Here is a 26,299-nt window from a genome sequence, read left to right on the forward strand (position 1 = left end):
CCCCAAGTGATCAAGGGTTGAAAGATTCTTGGTCACTAGCTACTCGCACTACACCAAATACCCATTTCCATAACACATGAATATAATACTAATAAAAAAGTATTATGCTAGAGTACTTGGGGCCACTTTATGAAAAAAGGGCGGTAATAATAAAACCATCCCACCACTTAGCTTTTTTTTCATTTTTTTTCATTTCATTTGGGCCCAATTAATTTCCTTCAATTCCTTCTCCTTTTTCCTCATCATTCTCTCTCCTCTCTCTTGGATCTCTTTCTCCCACCAGACCTCTCTCCTTCACTCTTTCTCTCTCACCTTTGTCTTTATGGAGACCGACCGCTACCTTCCCCTACACGCGCCGGCTAGGGATCTTCAGAGGCCGTCGAAGCTTCGACCACACGGGCCCAAGCCCTCACACGACACCAGAGGCGAACGACAACACCGGAGGCCAGCTCTTCTTCTCCTCTTCCCTATGTGCGGCCAAGCTTTCTTCTTCCCTGCGTGAGACACTTGATTTTTCTCAAGTTAGGTCAGAACAGGATGCTACGCTTCTAGAAGATGCTAGACAAGCTGCCAAGTCAGGAGAAAAGATGAATAGAGAACAGGTATAACACATAATGATATCATCATATATGGTTTTAGTTTCCAACTTTATTTGATTCTGTGTTTGGTCCTTTTGACATTTTTTTTCTTGACAAAGTTGGTTTGTCTTGTTTTGTTTCAGTATGGAGCTCTCAGAAGGAAAATTGGATTCCAGTGTGGCGGACCTCGAGAGAGAAGCTTACCCTATTTTGGACGAACTGGGTAGGAATGTAAGCTCACAAAGTCGTTGCATTCAGCCTCTGGAAGCCGTTGCAGCCCAACCTTGATTTTTTTCCCTTGTAGCTCCCGTTGCTATCGTCGTCACCTCCCAATAAACCCTTGGTCGGACCTCATTCTCTCTATATCAGGTAATATATATATAAATATAAATATATATAGGTGTTTTTTAATTTATTTTCTATTAGTTTTTGGGTTTTCTTTGTAGTCCTTGCAGAGGAGGGGTTTCAATGTCTTCAAGGACGGTTCACATGAGAAGTATTGGGGCTGGGCTATCGTACATATTGGTCAGCGACATGTTTTATTAAATTGAACTGATTTTTCATTGAGATTAAATGACAATTGTTCTTTGAGATTATTAGATACTATGTTGAGATTCAAAATTTGGAGAATGAATATGTGAAATGTTGAATGTACTCTTAAGATTACTAACCTAGAAGGAAATTATTGGGAATGCTTTGCTTTGTATAGGTTTGCATTCATGTTTGAGTAATTACCAAGGATAGATTAAAGTTTTGTGATGAAACGTGAAGAAATTTATGTTAAGGAATTAAAGTTTTAGCTAATTTGTCACTTCTTTCAATGGTCGGACAAATTTAAATTATAAATGTATCGGGAAAAAATGTAAAAGGGACATGAGTAATCTGTGTGGATGCCAGTGTGTTTTTCTTTCTATCACTATCTAAAAGTTCATACTTGCATTTTTTTCATTTATATGAACACACACATAGAGTTATACACCTTTCATCTTCAGACGAGCTTTCAGTCAACGATGATTTTTCTGCCCACCCTCTTTCTACCCTAAGCAATTTGATACATTTTGTGATAGCCATGACCATTGGTTAAAATATTATTAGAACTAGCTTGAAGTGTTTCACATTTGATCTCACATTTTCTTTTTCACTCAGCTTGGTTGTATTTGTACTTTGTTTGTTTGTTTCTTTATTGCTTACTCTTTCTTTGGTAAAAACTCTAGGCACTGTAGCTTTCAAAATTTGTTCCTCTCACTTCAGTCCTATAAAATTATACAGAATTCATTTGTGTGCTTCTTCATTTTCATATTTACTACCAAAAGAAGGTTTTATTTGCATCCAATATCCATGCACCATTTATTTGAAACTATTTTACTAAATGTTATTATCTCTATGAATCAGTTGGGCGTTGTAAGCACCCAAAGCATACTAGAGGACAAAATTTGTAATTAACTTCCTTTTGTAGGCACAATTTGCTCTTTTATTTATTATTATTATTTTACAAATGCCATAGTGATGAAATACTTCATATTTTGTTAATATATTTAAAAGCAATCATAGCCAATTAAAACAAGTTACCATTTAGTGTCTGATTTTTTTTAGCATGAATAATTTAATTTTGTGTGGTATTTTGCAGAAAGCTATAAAAGCTGTCCAACCTTCTACTAGAAGAGAAGGGTTTTCTGCAATTCCTAATGTAAAATTGGAAGATGTAGGTGGACTAGATCTTATAAGGAAGGAACTTGATCGATTCATAATTAGGCCATTCAAATACCACGAGAAATTTAAGGTAATTTTGTTATGAAATTTATTTATGATAGCCATTCTACTGTAAATAAGAGTTAGAGTTGAGGTAACATTGTAAAAGTTAGCTTAGCTTTGTTTAAGTTCTTTTCTAAGTTTCTTGTAGTAAATTCTTATGTATAAACCTCATGTTAGTGTTGTTTATACTTTCATCTTGATTCTTGTATTTTTGACATTTGTACTCGTTGCTTGTTTCCTTTAGTTTGCAACATGAATTGCCTAACATTAAGTTTTCTTCATTGTTCCTGAGTGTTATCCTGGTTTCTTCTTTGAAAAACTGTTGTCTGGAAATGAATTTAGATGGTGAACCACAAATGATTGCATTGATCTGGTTTGTTAGTCCTGTACTCCTGCCATTTAAGGGCTAAGGTTATGGTTGGAATAGTAGCCTGTTGCTGACTCTTGAGCCAGTATTTCTTAATGGAAATTAACAAACAAGTGCGAAAATGATTGCAAATTTTTTTAAATAATTTTTTTCTCTTTCTTGCTTGGTTTATTTGCAATATTATCGAAAAGGACATGTAGTCTTTTGACTTTAAAAGTCTAATTGTGATGGTGTCTTTTAATACTACAGTACCCAAATTTGAATTTCAGGTCCCTCTTGTTAATAAATTTACCCTGTATCTTTTAGAAATAGGGTGATTCTTTGTGTAATAGGGTGTAAGGAAATGAAGCATTGTTTGATTATTTCTTATTTAGATCTGAACAAGTTTTTGGTGGAGTTTTGATGGCTTATTGTGAATTCTGGTATGATTTTTTTTTTAATAGAGGTTTGGAATGAATTTAGATACAAGAATTTTGCTGTTGGTTTATCTAATCTGATATTTGCATTTGTGCTACTCTCCAGTGTGTTTGTGACTGGGGTGATCATGAAAATAAGTTTATTGAAGTTGAAGGAATTCTGAGAAGACAGATAAAGGTAAAGTGTTGTTTAATTTGATGCTAATTACCACTTTACCAGTCAGGTTCCACTCTAAATCACTCAATCTTTGCTATTAGATGTCTCTTATTCCTAGTGTGCAACCTTTCCATGCAATAGCCTATCCAATTGATCCAATGCTTGCACTGGAGATAAGGTAAGTATTCTATTGCCTGTATATTGCATTAGTCTGTTCTCTTTATTTACTGTCTTTTTGGTCTTGTAGTAGTCTGTTCACTTTATTTACTGTCTTTTTGGTCTTCTAGTCGTAAATATGATGCACACTGCTCTGTCATTACATCTCGTTTTTCTCTTCCTTCCTTAAATTATCTAGCAGCCTTTCCCATAAAGAGCGAAGGTGGCAGTCAAAGGCTAAGGGTCGGGTAAGTTTGAGATATATATTCTCTCTTCCTTTGTATGTACATACTGCCTATGCCTGTTTTCATTCACTGTTACTGGTTTTGAATTCAGGTATGTTAGCAGTGACTTTAGTAACCATCCTCTGTCTCATCTGATGGGTTTTTTCTTTGGCATGCACAATAGAGAGAATCTTGAGGTTTTTTTATTGTTCCAAAGATTATTGAATTTACCCATTTCCTTCAACTACCATGAACTTAAACAAATCTGTTGGCAGGTCTTTTGCTATGCTTTAAGTGCAAATGATGGATCTGAATGGAGGCTGCGTATCCAATCAGAAGTGGAGCATTTTATAGATGTCTCATCCATGTCATCTGATATGATTGCCAGGATGATTAACGAGGATAAAATACAGAACCTTGAAACATAATTATTAAGATTTAGTATGAATTTGCTCTTTTTTTCTTGATGCGTCAGTTTAGTTTGTTTCAGAATTGAATTTTTGTGTTGTGCAGGGGGCAAGAAATGAAATATTTTCCATGCAGCCGGCCCCTATACAGATTTCTTATATTTTCATGTGTCTAAATATAAATGCTTGTTAACATGATGGTATGTTTGTTGTATGTTCTCATCACCAAAAGTCTTGGCCTACATATTCCCATGTCACACATGCTAATATATTATATTAGCACATATGCTCATGTATATTCCCTTTCTCTTTCCAATGAATATTTCTAGTCTCTGTTGTGTTGGCTTAAAAATACTTGTCTGAGTGTTCAAAGCAAATTAAATATTACCTTTATCTTTATTTTTTCCATAGTATAATTCATGTCTTACATGTGTATATATATAGATAAGTATTAAAAAAGATTGTCATGAAATGATCAGTAAGTCTTGTAAAGCTGTAAAATTTTATTTATCTTTTTCAATATCAAAAGTTCTCAGTTTATTTATCATTGTTTTATGACAAATTGATGTGGTTTCAGGGCTGGATTAAATTACTAAAAGAAACGGTGTTGCAATTTTAGAGTCTGGACAACCTTAAAGGTTCTACCATTATTGGTGAGATTCTATTTCACATTCTTATAAGTATATTGATTAGTGTTATTATTTACTTTTAAGTTTTTTATTCTTTAGTTTCAGATATTCTTTAATTATCAACATTTGTTTATTATCAATGCTCTCCAACTAGATGAGATTAGATCACTACAGGTTGCTCAAAGCATTCATAAGAATTAATCTGTTATTATTGTCATTTTAATTTTCGATGAATAATACTGATTAATGCCCTGTATAGTATGTTTCAATATAATTGAACGTTTGGGTTGATCATTATGAGTAGTAATGTCTTGGTTTGTGTTTATGCTTGTAGCCTGTATAGTATGTTTCAATATAATCGTGTTTATGCTTCTTTGCTCATTTTGGATATAGCATGCTCTCTTTTATGTTAGTAGACTTCCAAATCTTTGATGTTAGAACCTTCTTTGTTTACTCTATGCAAGTAGGATATGATCTTCTGATCCAAACCAATAGTAATTCAATCTGGAAGTTAGTTGTACCAAACTAGTTTTTTAAGTTGTTGGTCTTGACCTGGCCAACCCGAATATCCATTTCCTCTTTAATTCATTACTTCTGTTGTAAAAAGGTCTATTGTTGCTTACAAGTATAAGTGCTTAGATTGGTATTAGTATATATTTAATATATTATTTTCTTTTTTAATTCATGCAGGTGTGTTGTTGTTATATGTCCAATAGTATAATAGTATTGGCTATCATTTGGGTCATGTTTTTTTTCTTCTGAGTTCAGGGATAGTTGCTCAAAGTTTGAAATCTATCGAAATATCTGAATTTTCCAAGGTTCTGATATTTTTTTGAGTGTAAAACTTTATCTATCAAAATATAGCAGAAATATTGTGGAAACATTGATGAAATGTCAGAAATATCAATTTAATTTTGAAAAGTATCAAATAAAACACAAAAGAAACAATTTAAATCATATTTTTTAATATGAAAACATAATTGATAGAGACTCTTGTAAGTAATCTTTGTAGAGTATCTTGTAACCACTTTAACATCATTTATGATTTTAGCAACTATAGAATGAAATCTTGTGATAGTGACTACTCTGAGGTTATGATGGTTTGTTGTGGACGCTAAGGTATTAAATAGTTTGTTTCTTTTTAAATTCTCTCCATCTCCACCTTTCTTTTTTGAGCTCATACGTTTCTATATTTTTGCATCTAAAGGAGTTTGCAAGAACTCTCTTTTGGGTCAAAGCTTAGTTGGCTAGTGATGAAGGCATCAGTGGGCATATTCCAGTGAGAAGGCCAAGGTAGAGTTGAATTACCCTAGAAGCTTGAAAGAAGGGCTGGAAGAGGTTCTGTCGTGGCGTATGAACTTAGGCAGGTTTTTATTGACCCCTCTCCTTTCTAACAGCCAGGTTTTTGTATAATAATGCTTTATGTATAATAACATATTCTAACTTTTCATAAATGAAAATCCTTTGGTGTATGCATAATATGAAAAGCCTTTGGTGTAAAGTTGTATGGTATGTTCATATGCAAGACCTGATTCTGTTTTGGAAAGCCTTTCATTTTATTTTACTTTTCCATAAAACTTGTGGAAAGATTTTAAAGCAAGACCTGATTCTATTTTTGGATTGACTCTTTTAAATTTAATGGCGCATGATTGAATTGTGAAAAATGCTAAGAGACTACATGTGCTGGGAACTTTCTCTTCTGTTGAAATTTTCTGGCTCCTTTGTTTTTAAAGAGAATGTTCTTTCATTCTTAAAGAGTTTTGGGTGAGAGAATTATCTGCATTTAAATTGTTTTTCTGATTTTTCTATTGAATGAACTTTCTAAAATTGGAAACAATGTTATTAATTGACTGTGAGCAAAATGAGAATAACTATTTCTTAACTATAGCAGGTATGTTTAAGAGCATGTAATTAATAATTTCATGTGATCAGCTCAATGGTGCTTTATATTGTATAGACTCCAAAGTAATACATGTTGTGATATGCGATTTAAAATGTTGCAGTGCTAGATTTCACAATGCAGCTGATGGAAACAGGATTTGAGAATGATACTGTTCTTGCATTAATTGTCTTTTCTCTATAGTGATTATTTGTTGGTTATTTAGGTGTGTCAGCAACTTGATTATGTGTACTGTTTTTTAAAGAGTACGAGAAATTAATCTGGCTTTTTACTTCATTTTGAGCAGCATTACCTTTTAAGTCTCTGTTTATCTCCTTTTGCTCCAGTATTTTACTGTGTAAGACTTAAACATTTGAGGCTAGTGATAAAATGACATTGGCTGTTTCATTATTCTAGGTTATTGGGATAAAGGGGCAGTTTCCAAGACCGATTCTCAACGTCACTACCAACTGGAATGTTGTTGTTATTGTCAAGAATAACCTCGATGAGCCATTGCTTATTACATGGTATAATGTCTGTGTGCCATTAACGTATGAGAGTTGTTTTTAATGTTGACAAATTCAAATGTATACTTTTTTTTTGCATAATGTTTAAATTCAGGAATGGAATACACCACAGGAAAAACTCTTGGCAAGATGGATCAAAATGCTAGCAGTGGGGTGAGCTTTTGCTTCTATTTTTTTTTTCGTTTGCATATTTTCTTGTTTTGAAATTGGAAAAGTCAGGAACACGAGTTGGACAGTTTCTCTTTTTTTCTGTAGTATGGATTTTGGAGTATGGAAAGAAAATAGCAGAAACACTTACAACAAATGGGACGGGGTTGCTCGCAGCACCACATAGGTACTCCTGTCTTGTAACTATAACCAAATTTAATAGTTTGATCAGCAAAACCTCAATTTGATTCTTGTCATGACAATGAAATGATGTTTCCTGGGATTGGTAAAATAGTGCATGGACTAGTTTTTTTTCTCAGCTTTCATGGTGCCTAAATTGAACTCATTAGAGAGAGTTAGTCAAGAGCTTTATTTATATAGAGAATGAGTAGTACAGAGGGGGTAGTTATGAAACTAACTACCATATAACAAACTCTTCAGCAGAAAAACTAACATAACTAAATAATATTAACAACTAGTGCTTTCAGAAGTGAATCATGTCTTGTTAACAGAATGATTTTTCAACTAGTTACAGGTCTTTCCCAGAGCTTGGACAACAATTTTGATTTCTTTAGACAATAGTGGCATGTGGAACCTTCGAACAGACAATCTAAACTCGTGGTATCTAAGCCAGGAAACGTACATTAGTGTCGTAAACTCTGAGTTTGTGAGAAGAATTGTAGAAGCAGCAGTAAGTAAGTTCAATTCAATTTCATTTTCTGGTTTAAGATATGCAACACGCATTTTATTGATTTTTCCTCTTTTTTATTTCTATTTAATGTGATAAACATTTCCAAGTCTATACTTACTTTACATTTATTTAATAATACCAAATAAGAAAAGAAGAAGAAAGAAAAAGTCTACTGTTCTTAAAGATTATAAAAATCTGAAATCATCAATTGCTGAAGGCTACATATTTTATATTTATTGCTGAAGTCTACTGTTCTTAGTTGCTGGCATAGTCTGGTGGCCATATATTTTCCCAATGTCCCCACTCAAGGGCCTTAAAAACAGAAAGAGGTCTTAGATTACTATTGGGTTCCATGACAAATGAGTTGATTGAGTAATCAAGATAATGATTTAGACAAAAGATTTGCTTTTTTTAATCAACTGGGGCTCACTTTTGTGTTTGGTGTTCATCAGGGTTATAATATACTTTTCTTTCATCCTTTTTATTTATCTTTTATAAGGTAATCTAATTTCTGTGCTGTATGTTAGTATTTGATGTTGAATTGGTCCACTGTTAAGAGTGCAAGTTCTTACTGTATGTCCTAAAACAAGTTCTAGCTAGTGATAAATCATAGTTATGATTAGACTGAGATTGGCTATAGTGCATGCTTAGATTCAGGACATACCGCTTGGAAATTTGGTGCCTAATAGACTTTGGAGTCCTATGCCCCAGTTGGTGCTTATATTGGAAATCTAGTACTGGTTGGATAAAATGGGATTATTGGCTACACATAGGGTTAGGGACTCAATGGGATGCAACAGACTTATTTATTTCTTTTTTCATAACCAATTTGTTTTATGAGTACATAGTATGATCATATTGTTTTTAAGTTGCTGAAATATTGTTTATTTTAGTATTTTAGTAGCTGAATTTAAGATAGAATGAGCGGAAATGATGATGATTATGAAAATGATGATTTTTTTGGACATTTGAGATGGAATATGTTTCTTTATGTTAAGTTTGAACCATTAATGAATATATTTTATGATTTTAAATTTCTTCCCTTAATTGCAAGAAATAAACTAAAGCTTCGAGTGTGTTTTTGGTCCCCTTTCTAAAATTGTTTGGTTTTAGTTGTTTACTATTTCTTTGGAAAGACTATCTGATATGCGATTGCATATCATTTCATCCAATGACTGAAATTTAGATTGTGGTTTTGTAACCTTTGAGACTGTTTTTAGTTGTATTAATGTGCTGCTAGTTGGTAAGATTATGGGTTTTCAATCCCATGCTCTTAAATTTCTAAAAAAATTATGGTGGTTTCCTTTTTGATTTGTAAATTCTGGAAGATGAATTCTGGGTTTGTTCTACAATTGAAATCATATTCATTTTGTTCTCTGCTATATATATTGGGACCTGCTCATGTTTTCATTCATTAGTAATCTTATTAGTATAAATAATATGAATATATTATCATTAGAAATATAAACAATTAAGTGGTAGTCAAAAAAGTTACCACATAAGAGAAAATTCCAATGCCATATCATGTGAATAGTCTTCCCATGTCAAGGGACATAGCTCCCTGTATCAGAATTTTTTTCAACTCAGAAACTGACCCATTTAGTTTTGTAGCCTCTGCTTTTCTCTTTGAATTTATTTTGATTCTTCAATTCCTTGTTTACTTTTAATCTGATACTTGTGTTTCTTATGTTTTGGGCATGAAAACTATGGTGTTTCCCTTTTTTGGCTCCTATACTTGTGTTACAGGAAATTCAATGAAATTATACATATAATGAATTATGTTTGTGTAAAATTTATTTATATAAATATACAATTAATTTCAGTCACATTTTTTTACAAGTGGTTTGAATCATATTCAAATTGAAAAGAGAGAATAAAAAAGATAAGTGAAGGGACTAAACTATAAGTTGCAATCAACATGAAGGGACTAAACTATAAGTTGCATCCATTCCATATATTTCATAAGTTAATTAAAGCATGTGATGATTCTCAATGAATCACTGATAAGTGAATTGACTATATGGTAGTTTAGTTAGTTATATAAACTAGTTCATATAACTAATTTAAACTTTATATGCTTACAGGTGGAAACTAGCTTAAGTCTTATGTTCTTAATAATAAAAGGACTTTTTTTTTTTACAATGTGCAGGTATATTGAGATGATTTCTTTGGACCAATTCTTGACAACATTTGTAGTTAAGGCCTTTAGAATGGAAGAATGTATTTCACTAATTTTTGTATACATTTCTTGTTTTGTATTTAGTGATAAAGGAATCTGAATTGGGCATAAATTATGTTGTAATATGATTTCTTAAGCCTAGACTAGTAGACTAAATATTGTAATTACATTTGAGTAATTAATAAAAATCTATTTATGTTACCTTATTTGGATTCAACTTTCATATTTGTTTTCCTAGTTTTGTGTAAGTAAAAAAATATTATGTTTCTCTGAGCTAATATAACACATGTGTTATACTAAAGTGTAGTATAACAAAAAAAATGTGTTATACTAAAGTGTAGTATAACACAAAAATAACATAATTAAACACTTATCTATTTATTAAAATAACACAGAAATTGTGTTATCGTTGACAGTATAATAACACATCTGTATAACAATGATAAAGTGTTATGTAAAGTACCGTGACCTACGATAACATAGTCGGTCTTAACACATCAAAAAGTGTTATGGTATGTTTTGATAACACATTTTCAGTGTTATTAAAAGCATCTTTTCTTGTAGTGTCGAGCAGTTAATTACTCGTGAAACACATAGAATATATGGGAAATATTCAAGTAGTTGAACACTGCTTGAATGTACTAACCAGTTGAACACTGTTCGGTTTTACCGACCAGTGGAACACTATTCGAATAATTAACACACATGCATATTTGTACCAAGGACAAAACGTGTCTAATAACGAGTCTTGAACAACAAAAAATATTCAAAAATAAATTACTGGTCAGCAAATAACCAACTCATAAACTAAACTTAAATAACAAGTTAAACAACTTGAAATTAAGTTACCACTCTGAAAGCGGTATTTAGCGATAATATATCATCAGATGCTCACCATTCCAGTGGAACTTGATCAGGCTCCATTCAATCAATAAAGTTTGTTGTAAGTGTCAGGAGGCAAAACTTTCTTGATCTGATAAAGTCTTTCCCAAATTTTTCCTAGCACTTCAGCTGTTGGGTCTATGATGAACACCTTGAACTTTCAATCTTTCACACTAGAATTGTAGGAAGATAAATTATATACCAGTATACCCATGTGCTCCCAAGTTATTGATGGTTAATTACTCATGAAACATAGAGTATATGGAGAATTTCTAAGCAGTTGAACACTGCCCAATTACTGTCAGTTTGTCTGATCAGGTGAATACCGGCCAGTTCGACACTGCCCGGCTTTTACTGACCAATTGACAACTTTTCAGATTCACTAACCAGTTGAACACTACCCAGTTTACCGACCACTTGAACACTGCTCAATTTGACTTTTCAGGGGTTTACTACGTGGGACCTGCTCTCTCCTACTACGTTGTTGGCCAGGATGTAGTGACGACTTATTGGCATTGCCTGGGCAGTCTCTTCCTCCTTGTTGTTCGTTGCCCTCTTTCTCCTTTGACCGATTGATGTGATGACTATCAGCCTCATTTTGACCATATCCGTCTTTAAATTGTGAAGTTTTCTTATCTCGAGGAGTCCTGGTCTGATTATGCCAGGGTGGAGTCTTCTTACCGCCTGACCAGCATTATTCTTCCTTGCTCCCTGGGCAGCTGATTGTGCCGCGGTTTAGGCATTGGTCTGGACCAATTGAGTAGCTGCTTCTAAAGCAAGTGCTGTCTCGCGATGTCGTCGGTCGGCCTCCTCTTGCCATTGCGTGATCTCTTCGCTTCTAGCATCCATTTCCCATTTCTGCTGCTCGAATGGAGCTTTCTACCTAGCCATTTCCTCAGCAAAAGACTCCTACCGAGCATTGAATTGCATCATCTCTTCCTGGAAATCCCCCATGGCCTCCTAGAGTTGTTCGACCCCTGGAGTCGTCTCCTCGAGAAAGACCCTGGGCTCAGTGTCAGGGTTCTCAAGTGCAGGACCTTCTAGTCTAAAAGTTTCTTTAGCAGTTGACGTACCGGGCTTCCTGGGAGCCATATTGGTAGGATAGTGGTGTGTTTCTTCTATTCAAGCTCTCAATGAAAGCACCAAATATGGTGAGTTTGGCCAACTGCGAGTAGACGCAAAAATGACAATAAACCTTGAATAGAAAATAAATAACACAAGTAATTGTATAGTAGTTTAGCCCCAATTTGTTACTAATAGCCTAATCCACTTGGAGTTGTGATATATGTAGCCTACACTTAAGATCAGATGAGCCTGAGCCAACTGAGTTTCTTAAGTGTAAGCAGAAAAATACAGAGTTTCTTTCTCTAGAGAATACAAGCTTTCTCTCTCTAAGCTCTCTCAGAAACTGCCCCAAGAATGCCCCAAAATCTCAAAATTAGAGAGTCTCCAAGTCTCAAAAAGATTAGATCCCTCAAAATGATGCCATGAGCTCTTTATATATAAGCTCATGGATCGTACATGAAAAATATCCCATTTTGACAGGGTCTTTGGTAGTTTCAGCCAACTTTAATTAATAAATAATAAACAAATTCAAATTACAACAATATAGCTATTACTTCGGGATATCTGAGAGATTTGCGCTGTAGTTGGGAGCCATTCGGGTTGAGGTTGTTAATGAGATTCTGATCCATCGATCAACCAAATCCATTCCCTAAAGTGGCTGGTCGGGCATGGCACAGTCAGCCAAAGCACACCACTGGTCAGGCATGGCACATGACTGGTCGGCCAAACCACACCACTGGTCAGGCATGTCACATCTCTGGTCGGGCATGGCACACCACCGGTCGGGAATGTCACATCTCTGGTCGGGCATCGTACACCACTGGTCGGGCATGTCACGTCTCTGGTCGGGAATGGCACACTACCGATCGAGAATGTCACATCTCTAGTCGAGCATGGCACACCACCGTTCGCGCATGTCATATCTCTAGTCAGGCATGGCACACCACCAGTCGGGAATGTCACATTTGACCAGTAATATCACAACTCTGCAGGGAAACTCCCAACCTTTTCCCTTCTTTAGTCAACACATTTATTGACTATTAATGTTTCATTTACTGACCATGCATTTCCACTTGTCCAATCTGATTGCCACGTCATCGAATAAAATTTTGGGGATAAAAGTGATAGAAACAATCAAGGTCCTCTTACTTCTATTTAAAGGTACGTTTAAACACAACTATATTCTACGATAATGATAAAAATCTTGGGATTTACTTATTTGATATCTAAGCAGCTACATTTCCCAAGCAACTACAACATAAAACATATACATACAAACTTACATACACATATAGCATATAAACATGATCATAACACATAAAATCTAACTTAGTTTCCTTACCAAAAACTGGGGTATTGAAGACAAGTGCGGGATTGGAAACTCCTAAAACCAAATAGTAAAATCATAAGTTTCCTAAAGAAAAGAGGATGAAAAGAAGATCTAAACCATCAAGATAAGAACATACCAAAAACCTTAAGTTTCAAGAAATTCAAACACCTTACCAAAAGCATTTATAAAAAGTTAGGATTTGAAGAAAAAGAAAAGAATAAGAGGAACTGTAATGAACTAAACCCGGGGATAAAAGTACCTTAGATAGCTTAGAACTTCGATCTACACCTCAATACCGAAATCAGACACTAGCTTACTTTTCAAGTGTTTAGAAAAGCTTAGATTTGAAATCCTTTAACCCCAAAACCCAAGTGTTTTTCTCTAGAACGAAATTAGTAGCTTGGAGGCTCTGAAAAGTGTTTGAATGATGATGTGAATGGTGAGTGGAGGGTCCTATTTATAGAGTTCAACGAGTGAAACTAACTCCCATTAAAATGAATAAATAAGTGAATAAAAATTGAATTTTCTGCTCAATAGATGCCCAGAACTCGATCAAAATCGTTCAAGAGCAAGTTCAAGTTCTTGAGGGTTGTTTCTAGATTGGATTCCATGGATTTTCAAAAATGGCTGAAGGAGCCGATATATCACCCCTATAGGTGATATATCTCCTGCTCCATATTCTCGAGCCTCTGTGGTTTCGTTCGTTCAAAGTCTATGTGTTTTCTGTATCAATCATAGGTGATATATCGACCCCTATAGGTGCGATATATTGGCTTACGCTGATATATCAAACACATTTTTTGCACACTTTCAACACATTTGAAGTTGTTTAAAACCACCTTAACTGAGTAATACGAGATCCTAACATTTGAGGGAAGGTTCTAGACTTCCTAGGTTTATCCTTGATTAATTTATTCATCTAAAATCCTTAAATCTGTAATACACATGCATGTGACAAATGTCTCATTCTTAAGTATTCTATCTAAACCATAGATTATAATAAATAATATTTCTAGGACCAACTATATTAATCAAACCTTTTGATTAAATTAATATTTCTAAAGTATAGGTTTGTTATACCCAAAAAATAGGAGAATGCATCCTAGGAGGCTAAGGAGAATGCATTCTAGGAGAACTAAGGGGAGTGGTCCTAGGAGACCCCAAGGAGGATGTGGTCCTAGGAGACCCCAAGAGAGTGATCCTAGGAGAACCCAAGGATGAGGTCCGAGGAGAACTCAAGAAAGTGGTCTTAGGAGACCCCAAGGAGAAAGTGGTCCTAGGAGACCCCAAGGAGAAAGTGGTCCTAGGAGACCCCAAGGAGGATGTGGTCCTAGGAGACCCCAAGGGTGTGTTTGAGGTAAGCCTCCCAAGGTTTCCTAAGTGTTGGCTCGAACGCATCCAAGGTAAGTAGATAAGGAGGAGGAGTCCCATGCAAGCCAAGAATGGAGACTTAGATTTTTCCAAGGAGAGCCTACACAATGTCCGATCGGACATAGTTGGGAGATGCTAAAGGGGAGTGCCTTAGGCTTGTCCAAGGTTAGATGTCAAGGAGGATGCCTTGGACCACCTTGGTCCAAGGAGAAGGCAAGAGGAGGATGCCTCGGACCACCTTGGTCCGAGGAGAAGGCCACAAGGTCCGATCGGACCTTGATTAGAGAAGGTATGCTCAGACTTGTTTGAGGTGAGAAGTAAGGGTGTTAGCTCGAACCACCTTGGTCCGAGGAGAGCCAAGCATGCATATATCACCTTGGTCCAAGGAAAGCTTGAAGGAGTAACCAACATGCATGTGAGACTACGTCAAAATCCCCGGAACGACTCTAACAAGAATTGGTCTAGGCACCCGGGAATCTCTCATTTCTCACTCAAATTGAGGAATCAGTTGTATTTTAAACATTTATTGTAATATAAATATAAGATGAATAATAAAATATCCCTATCATAAGGGGATATCAGTTGAGAATCCCAGACCTATAAATAAAGAGCTTATGGGATGAGAGAGGGGGTTCTTCTGCTTCTTCTTTCTAGAGAGAGAAAATTGGGTCTGTGTATTCTAGAGAGAGAAAGTGCTGATATTGGAGAGAACTCTTGTATTTTCACAATTTGTACTGAAGAAACTCAGTTGGCTCAGTCCATTTGATCTTGAGTATAGAACTATAAATCACAACTCTAAGTGGATTAGGCTATTACCGACAATCGGGGCTTAACCACTATAAAAATACTGTGTGTTATTTACTTTTCTTGTTTATACCGTCTGTTGTCGTTTACATTCTCTTGAAGGTTTGTCGTATTTGACGTTCTCACGTCGTTGGCTAAAAACGCAGTCAACAAGGTTAAACTTATATAATGCATAACTATCTCTATGAGTTTCCCAAAAAATCCCTACATGAACCAATAACCACGAAAACTAAAATACTACAGCACAAGCTACTACTATCTAGCCAAGTAAAATTCCAAGACGCGACACTGTTAGTGCATCAGGGAATTTTAGAAGCCATTGAAGAAAAGGCTTTCAAGGAAGAAGATCAAAAGAAGATTAAAGAGCTTCAGACCATGGCTCACAGTGCCATCCTTCTAAGTCTGAGAGATGAAGTTCTTCGAGAAGTCTCACATGAAGACTACTATTGGGTTATTGATTAAGTTAGTTGCCATCTACTTGAAGAAAACTCTGGCCAATAAGCTGTATCTGAAGAAAAGATTTTACACACTAAGAATGGATGAAACTCATGAACTCAGAAAACATCTCGATGAGTTCAACAGGATAGTTCTTGAACTTAAGAACATTGGTGTCAAAATCGATGAGGAGGACCAAGGGATTGTCTTACTGAGTTCTTTGCCAAAATCATATGAGCACTTTGTTCACACCATGCTCTATGCCAAAGAAACTTTAACAATGTTAGAAGTCAAAGCTGCATTGAATTCAAAAGAAACTCATAAAAGATCTGAAGACAAGAATGACTCAAATGGAGAAAGACTTAGGGTTTGAGGCAAATCAGAAAAAAGAGAGAATAGGGGTTTCAAGAACAATAACAATAATGGGAATCATTAGAATAATGGTAGTTATAGAAATCATGGTGTTCATCGATCCAAGTCAAGGTTCAGACATGGAAAGTTCTGTAATTATTGTAACAAAGAAGGTCATTACAAAGATGAGTGCTACTCACTGAAAAATAAGAACAAAAAAGATAAGAATAGAGATAAGAATGAAAAAGACAATAGAGGTGAAGTGGGTATTGTGACAGATGGCTATGAATCAGCCAATGTACTGGTTGTTTCTAATTCAGATTCGAGACAAGAATGGATTTTGAACTCTGGTTGTACTTTTCACATGTGTCTAGAAAAGAACTTGTTTAGTTCTCTTGAAGAGAAAGCTTGTGGAACTGTTTTGCTTGGTGACAACAAGGCTTGTATGGTGCAAGTTATTGGGTCTATTATCATAAAAATGCATGACAACATACAAGTATGTTCCTGAACTGAAAAGAAATATTTTGTTGATTAGCTCATTAACTGCTAAAGGCTGCACAGTCAAGATTGATGATAACTCCCTTAAAGTTATAAAAGGATCTTTGTTTGTAATGAGAGGTGAATACAAGCATGGATTGTACTACCTTATTGGAGAGACAGTAACTAGTGTTGCATCATCAGTTACAAGTATTGCAACATCAGTAACAGATTGCACCAATGCTATAGATCAAACCAGATTGTTTCACATGAGATTTGGTCAGGTTAGTGAGAAAGGTCTTTCAGAGTTAGAAAAGCAAGGTGTCTTGAAAAGAAGACTGCCAGGAAAACTTTAGTTTTGTGAAGAGTGTGTGTTCGGCAAGAGCTGTAAAGTCAAATTCAGTATTGGTATGCATACCTCTACTAAACCATTAGATTACATCCACTCGGATCTCTGGGGTCCATCAAGAGTGAAAACACTAGGAGGGGCAAGCTACTTCATGAGTATCATTGATGACTACTCAAGGAAGGTGTGGATATTCTTACTCAAAAGCAAAGATGATGCTTTTGACACCTTTGTAGATTGGAAAAGATTGATTGAGAATCAAGTAGGAAAGAAGGTTAGAAAGCTAAGAACTGATAATGGACTTGAGTATTGTTCAAAGGAGTTTGACAGATTCTGTACTAAAGAAGGAATTTCAAGGCACCATACAGTGCCTGAAACACCCCAACAAAATGGGCTTGCAGAGAGAAGGAATATAACACTCTTGGAAATAGTAAGATGCATGCTCAATGGTGCTGGTATTCGAAGGTGTTTGGATGTTCTGCTTATGTTCACCTTGTTGGGAATTGTGCCCTTAAAGCAATTGTAGTAGACAATGGTTTTAATGAAATAAATAAATGGATTTAATTATTGTATATATGTAGCTTATGTATTATATTATTTCTAATAATATTAATTAAATATCATAAAATTCTCAAGTTCATCTATGTGGTCTAAATCTCATATTGGTATGAGAAGATCGAGATTGAGATAATGAACTTAAATAGTTCGCAATAAAGTAAAGTTATGGAATCTTTAGATTAATTACTGCTAGCACGGTTCACTAGTGTTATGAATATATGTGACCTAGATCCAGGTTACTAGTGTAGTAGGACACTTTAGTGGAAGTACGTTGCATGCTGAGAGTATGTAGAACTGGACCAGGTGTGATATAATAATGCTTGCTTAAATATAATTTCATAGTATTATAAAACACATAAACTGATGATCATATATAAACTGATCTTAATCCTGAAGTTACTATGAACTCCTATATATGTCACTTGATCCTTTGATTCATGTGTTACAGTTTGTCTGACTGATCATCCTAAGAACTATTGTTTTGGGGACTCAATGATGTATTTGGCTAGAGACATAGCTAAACAAATGATTCCCTATTGGGTTGGCTTTTGGAACTGGAAAGGTTATTGACGTCAAATTCATAATCAGATTATGAATTAACTTTCACTAGTAAAGTCAATTGTACACTAGGAATCAAGATATATTATATCAATGGACACTTTATGATTACAATGAAGTAATCAGTAAATATATGTCTTTAATTCTCAAGAGTTTAGTCTCATATTTATATAATCTTTTATTTATTGGAGCTTGGAATTATTGGTCCATAGGTCCGCTTTATCAACACTAATCAAGGTAAGAGTTGATACAAGGGTTAAACTGTGAATGGGCTATCTAAGAGAATTTTTATTATTTGGGATAAATGTGTAATTATGTGATAATTGAAGTTGTACAGTTTATTATTGCATTTGTGCAATTTCGAAATTGTGAAGAAATTCAAGAAATGGATTTTAATCAATTATTTTATTTAACTGTGAATAAATAATTATTGACAGTCAAAATTGGTGTTGATTATTATATTTATTTAACAGATAATAAGATGATAATGGAAATTCAAATTTTGAATTTTAAAATTTAAGTTGTTGTCTTTTCCTTAAAAAGATGATATCTTATTTGGATATATAATTATTAATTAATTAAAATAAAAACACATGAAAAATCAAAATCCCATTTTTTAGGGATAGGCCACACGCATAGGGCTTGGACTGCTCTATGTGTGTGGCACATCAGATGTTATCAGATATTGGTGTTTTATTTTTATTTTTAATTAATTAATTAATTAAACATTTTAAAAGGGGTTTTAAAATGAAATGTTAGATTTTTGTCTATTATCTTTATTATTATAAAAGATGATTGATTTTCTTTATTATTATTATTATGGTAATAATTCCTATATATTCTATATGATAGAAAATAGAAACAACATAGTCTGAAAAAAAAAAGTTTTTACAGAGAAGAAAAACTATCATCTTTTTCACAAAAGCAAAACCTATTCTCTCTAGCCTATAATCAAAAGTCTCATGTGTTGAGAATACTTTTGATTCAGAAATCATTGCTCTCTATGTGTCCACCCACATCTTGAGGTGTAGAGAACATCTTGGAAGATCTAGATGTGAGTACTCAAGCAAGGATAGGAAGATCGAAATACATACGAAAAGATTCAAGGATTCTTGATAGGCTACAAGAGGTAAATTATTTCATATACATATTATATATATTTATTAACATATTGCATATTAAAAGATCCTCATATAAAGATTGTTTATATGAAAATTTTTGTTGTATACCATTACCGCAATTTTCGCTACACACTAGGAACTGTTCCTAACACACATAAGACAAGACAAACTTCAATGTAATGACCCAACTACTCTAGACTTTGGACCATTAATGACTACTATACATAGACACTAATCTTTAATAAAACTCATTAGTGAAATAATCATAACTTCATTAAAATTTGTGAGACAAATGTTAAACTTCATAAAATTTAAAGTAGGATATGGGCTCCCATTGTTTTTAAAATAAAAACATAACATAACTTTAAATAAATGGATTACAAAATAGAGTGCGGAAAATACATATGAAGCATAATTTTTAAGAGACTAAGAACCGACTTCATCCTTGAATCGAACGCTCAATCCACCGATTCCATCCTGCCTCAATACACAACCCCCGAGCTGCCAAGAACCTTACCACCACCATAGTTATTTTCCTGCACATATAAACATAAAGGAATGAGCCTAATGCCCAGAAAGGAAAATCTAACACATAAATCATATACATAAAATTCATATCGCAACATATACTAAAACATATCAGAAACATATGTCACATATACTATAATGACCATTATTACTTGGGGCTCGTAAACTATACAAGTCATATGCCCATTAGATTTACGGGGCTTGCTAGCTAAGCAAGTCATATGCCCATAAATTTATTGGGGCTTGTTAGTTATACAAGTCATATGCCCAAGTCTACAAACATACATAATATAACATATAACATAACACATAAATCATAAGATAACATATAACATAACATATAAAATCCAATCCTATTTTCCTTACCAAATATACCGGGATATGAGAACAGGATTGAGACTTTGGAACACTCCTAAAACTAATCAAAGAAATGTGAGTATACTAAAGAAAAAGGGATGAAAAGAATGAAAGAACTATACCATTGAAAAGATACTTACCAAGAACCTTACGTTCAAGATCTTAGATTTCCTAACCAAGAATAAAGAATAGAGTTAGGATTTTGAGTAGAAAACTATAAGAATAACACAGAAATGAACTAGAATAATGAATACCTAGAATGCTTCTATAACCGAACTACACCTCGAACCGAACAATACTATGAACCTTACTTCCCAAGTGTTTATTAAGCTTATTAAGTTAAAGCTTATATTCCCAACCCAAGTGTTTAAGCACTCAAAAATAACTTAGCAGCTTGCAAACTCTGAACTTAGCTTGATGAATGAATAAATGGCTGGGTACTAGGTCCTATTTATGGAGTTCAAGAATGAAAAGATCTTCATTTAACTTGAATAAATTAATGGCCTTTTAATTGAAAAATATATGAATTATCATTCAGCAGAGGCTGAAGACTCGGTCAGAAAGATGCTGGACTTATCAAGAGGTTAAAGATTAAAATGAGCTCGGTTTTAAAAACATTCAAAAATCTAGTACATGAGCCGATATATCTCCCCTAGTAGGCGATATATCGCCTGGGCTAATATGCTCGAGGCTCATCGAGGTGGTCGTGCGAAGTTACGCATTTTTCGTATCCCTATATGGCGATATATCGCCCCTATAGCTGCGATATATCAGCATACGCTGAAATATTAAACACGAAATTGCACATTTTTAGCCTAATTTGAATTGAGTAAATAGCCTTGACTAAGTCCTCTAACGATTTCAAAGCTGCTGACAGACCCTAGGATATTCAAATATTGATCTTAATAAACTTATTCCTCAAAATTACTTAATTATCATTAAACATACAGAAGACAAGTGTTACTATCTTATTGGGTCTATCTAAACCTTATAATATAATAAATATCACCATCAATATCAGTCATATTAATCAAACCTTAGTTTAAAATTAATATTCTTAAATTATAGGTTAAACTTAGAAAATCTACAAGTGTTACTATGAGTGTCCAACTAAATCCCGGTCTAAACCAAAATCCACAGTTATAAAAATACTACAACTATTACTATTGCTACTACTATCTAACTAGCTAATTAAAGTTCTTGGACTCTACAATTCTTCCCTACTAAAAAGAATTTCGTCCTCGAAATTTACTTACCAAATAACTCCGGATACCGGCCTTGCATGTCCTCCTCCAACTCCCACGTTGCCTCTCGTTCAAAACTATTACTCCATAGGACTTTGACTGTAGGAATGCTCTTGGACCGTAACTGCTTCACCCCCTATCCAGGATGCTAACCGGTCGTTCCTTGTAACTCAAGTCTTTCTCGAGTGCTATCGTATCGTACTTGAGGACGTGAGATGGGTCTGACACATACTTGCATAGCATCGAGATGTGGAACACGTTGTGACTATCTGCTAGTGCTGGCGGTAGGGCTAGTTTATACGCAACTGCTCCCACTTTGTCCAATATCTCAAAAGGACCTATAAATCGGGGACTAAGTTTGCCTTTCTTCCCAAACCGCTTTACACCTTTCATAGGAGATACCTTCAAGAAGACTTGATCTCCGACTTTGAATTCCACATCGCGTCGCTTGGCATCTGCATAGCTTTTCTAACGGCTTTGAGCAGCAAGCATACGCTGTCTATGTAGAGTCCAAAGAACTTTACTTAGCTAAGTTAGATAGTAGTATAATAGTAATTATAGTATTATCTTTATGACTGTGGATTTTTGGTTCAGACCGGGATTTATTTGGACACTCATAGTAGTACTTGTAGATTTTCTAAGTTTACCCTATAGTTTAAGAATATTAATTTTAACCTAAGGTTTGAATAATATGACTGATATTGAGGGTAATATTTATTATATTATAAGGTTTAGATAAGACCCAATAAGATAATAGCACATGTCATGTGTATGTTTATTAATGATTAAGTATTTTGAGGAATAAATTTATTAAGGTTAAAATTTGAATATCTTAGGGTCAGTCAGCAGCCTTGAAAACATTAGAGGGCTTAGTCAAGGATGTTTACTCAATTCAAATTAAGCTAAAAATGTGTAATTTTGTGTTTAAATATTCAGTGTATGCCGATATATCGCAGCTATAGGGGCGATATATCGCAACACGAAGATACGAAAAACTCGAAATGTTGCACGATTGCCTCGGGCATACTGGCCCAGGCGATATATCGCCTACAGGGGGTGATATATCACCTCCTTCAGGGCATTTTAAAACATTTTGAAAATGTTCTCCATTCAAATCTTCAACCTCTTGATAAGTCCAGCATCTTTCTGAACGAGTCTTCAGCCTCTGCTGAACGATAATTCAAATGTTTTTCACTTAAAAAGCCATTATTTTTATTCAAGTTAAATGAAGATCTTTTCATTCCTAAACTCTATAAATAGGACCTAGTACCCAGCCATTTATTCATTCTTCAAGCTAAGTTCAGAGGCTACAAAGTAGCTAGGTTATTGTGAGAGTGTAAACACTTGGGTTGGGGATCATAAGCTTGATCACTATAAGCTTACCAAACACTTGGGAAGTAAGGTTTTATAGCATTTCGGTTCAAGTTTTAGATCGGTCATATAAGTCATCAAGGTATTCCAAAACTCTAGTCCATCTCTGTATTGTTTTCTTTAAAATTCTTGTAGTCTTCTACTCAGCATTCTAACCTTATTCTTTACTCTTGGTTAGGAAATCTAAGTTCTTGAGCATAAGGTTTTTGGTAAGTATATTCTTGATGGTATAGCTCTTTCTTCACTTTCATCCCTTTTCTTCAATATACTCACCCTGTTATAAATGGTTTTTAGGAGTGTTCCAAGGTCCCAAACCTGTTCTCATATCCCGGTAATTTGGTAAGGAAAATAGGATAGGATTTATGTGTTATATGATTTTATATGTTATCTTATGATTTTATGTTATGTAATATGCTATGTTAAGTATGTTTGTAGACTTGGGCATATGACCTATACAACTAACAAGGCCCAAATAGATTATGGCCATATGACTTGCTTAGCTAGCAAGCCCCACTAATCTAATGGGCATATGACTTGTTTAGTTTATGGGACCCCAAGTAATAATGGCCATTATAGTATGTGTTGACGCGGTTCTTCGCCAACAGGTAATTAAGAGAAAGAGAGAAGAGGATTAGTGCCAAAGGTAGAACCGTAACAGATATAAGATCTTAGTAAATAAAATAGGTGACTCGAGACACGTTTTTTTAAGTGGTTCAAAGGTTAAAATCCTTCTACTCCACTAGTCAATATTATTGATATATTCTGGGTATTTGGTTACAAAGTATATCTCTCCAGCGACTATTGTTCCAACCCTTATCAACTCCCAAGGTCTCCATATTTATAGGAGAAGGCACCTGGAAGTTGGTAAGGAGGTCATCCCGTGACCTTCTTATTTGTCATATCAACTCTGTGACATTCATGATTAATTCCTAAACCTGACACATAAGTATGGTCAAATCGATTAGATAAGGAGATAATGGGCCGCACGGCCCAACCCAGCCGTGGGTGTCTGAACACGCACGTTCCTGCAGCGTGTCCGAGAAGTCAGGGAGAGATCGGACATGTGATGTCAGATATATGCACGTTTATCTTGCGTGTGTTGACTTTACAAAGGGTCATGGCCTACATATCCAGCTCGTAGCACGAGCTGTGCACCTGACCCGACCTTCGGCCTTTCGATTCCTTGCTCCAGTCTTGGGAGTCTTGGCGAGTCCTTGAGGATTCCTCGAGCTGAGGGGGTACGACCTCAAGACAGGATCTCCGACCTGGGGGATGTTTATGGACTAACCATGATTAGTCCGAAGCTCGGCCTGCTAATCAGCCCGTGGGAAAATCAGGGCGTACAGTATGTATGTGACATAAGTGTTATGATATGTTTTATGTTTCTTTATGAAATTTATGTATATGGTCTATGTGTTAGATTTTCCTTGTTGGGCATTAGGCTCACTCCTTTTATGTTTATATGTGTAGGAAAATAGCTTAGTGGCGGGAAAGGTTCTTGGAAGCTTGGGGAATGTGTATTGAGGCGGAATGGATTCAAAGAGCCGAGAGTATCGATTCGAGGATGAAGTCTTTACTTATGGTTTTATGTGTATTTTTCCGCACTTCTTTTTGTAATCTCTTTTTAATTACCATTATGTTATGTTTTGATTTTAAAACAATGGGATCCCACATCCTACTTGAGATTTTATGTAAGATTAACATTTGTTTTTACAAGTTTTAATAAAGTTATGATCTTTTCACTTGTAAGTTCTGTTAAGGATTAAGGTCTATGTGTAGTATTCATTAATGGTCCAAAGTCTAGAGTAGTTGGGTCATTACAGTCTAAGAAGCGCTACTGCTTCTTGAGCTTGTCTAACAGCTTCGGGACCTTTCTCCTTCCTCGTCCCAGTGCAAAAGTGATAAGCACCTTCTTCCATATAGCAACTCATAAGGTTCCATCCCAATCGTTGACTGGTAGCTATTGTTGTAGGAGAACTCTATCAGCGGCAAGTACTTATTCCATGATCCTCTGAAATCAAGTACACATGCGCGTAGCATATCTTCTAAAATCTAAATCGTACGCTCGGATTGCCCGTCTGTCTGAGGATGAAAAACTGTACTAAGACTTAACTTAGTACCCATAGCTTGCTGTAAACTTCCTCAAAATCTCAATGTAAACACCGATCCTCTATCCGACACTATTGTCTTGGGGATTCCATGCAACCGTACTATCTCTTGGACATAGATGTCTGCATATTGGTCTGCCGTGTATGAAGTCTTAACAGGCAAGAAATGAGCCGACTTGGTTAGTCTATCTATTACTATCCAAGCGGAATCATGCTGCTTATTCGTTCGTGGCAAAACTGTCACAAGTCCATAGTTATATCGTCCCACTTCGATTCTGGTACGCTAAGCGGTTGCAATAAGCCTGCAGGCCACTGATGTTCTGCTTTCATTTACTGGCATAATAGACACTTGGACACAAACTCTGCTATGTCCTTCTTCATCCCTGGCCACCAGTAGATTGCCTTAACGTCATGAGTCATCTTGGTCGACCCTGGGTGAACTGAGTACGGGGTACTGTGCGCTTCTTCTAGAATCGTCTTCTTAATCCTTTGATCATTTGGCACGCATACCCGATCCTTATATCTCAATAAAGCTTGACTAGATATTGAGAAATCTGTTGTCTTGCCATCTCGGACTGCATCCATATGTGCGGCTAGTGTGTCGTCGTGTCCTTGACCAATCTGTATATCTTCTAGAAAATTCGACTGGATAGACAAGTTAGCCAGTTTACCGACAACTACTTCTATTCCGGCACTGATCAGTTCCTGTTGTAGCGGCTTTTCTATTCTGGCTAAAGCTGCTAAACTTCCATAACTTTTCCTACTAAGCGCATCAGCAACTACGTTTGCTTTTCCCGGGTGGTATAGGATTTCGCAGTCGTAATCCTTCACTAATTCTAACCACCTGCGCTGCATCATGTTGAGCTCCTTCTGAGTAAAGAAGTACTTTAAACTTTTGTGGTCCGTATAAATCTTGCACCGTTCTCCGTAAAGATAATGGCGCCAGATTTTCAACGCAAAGACCACCGCTGCCAACTCCATATCGTGAGTTGGATAGCGCTGCTCGTACTCCTTCAACTGTCATGAGGCGTAGGCTATCACCTTATCATTTTGCATCAGCATGCAACCCAATTTTTGCTTCGATGCATCGTAGTAAACTACGAACTTATCGTTGGGTGTCGGTACACAGAGTACTGGTGCTGAGTAAAGCTTATCCTTAAGCAACTGGAAGCTTTCTTCACATCTATCATTCCAGTTGAATCTTTTTTGTTTCCGGGTCAGGTTGGTGAGCGGAGTGGCTAACTTAGGAAATCCCTCTACGAACCTCCTATAAGAACCTGCTAA

At 35.4% G+C, this 26,299-nt stretch overlaps 1 long non-coding RNA gene across 1 annotated transcript; it reads left to right on the forward strand.

The window, feature by feature from the left end:
• The first annotated feature begins 3,216 nt into the window (after nucleotides 1-3,216).
• On the forward strand, nucleotides 3,217-3,588 carry LOC133829231 (uncharacterized). Its single transcript, XR_009891631.1, has 3 exons — nucleotides 3,217-3,291; nucleotides 3,372-3,448; nucleotides 3,558-3,588. It is a non-coding gene; the product is annotated as an uncharacterized LOC133829231 (long non-coding RNA).
• Nucleotides 3,589-26,299: the final 22,711 nt, after the last annotated feature.

The sequence above is a fragment of the Humulus lupulus genome, chromosome 4 (assembly GCF_963169125.1).
Source record: "Humulus lupulus chromosome 4, drHumLupu1.1, whole genome shotgun sequence".
NCBI classification, from domain to species: Eukaryota; Viridiplantae; Streptophyta; class Magnoliopsida; order Rosales; family Cannabaceae; genus Humulus; species Humulus lupulus.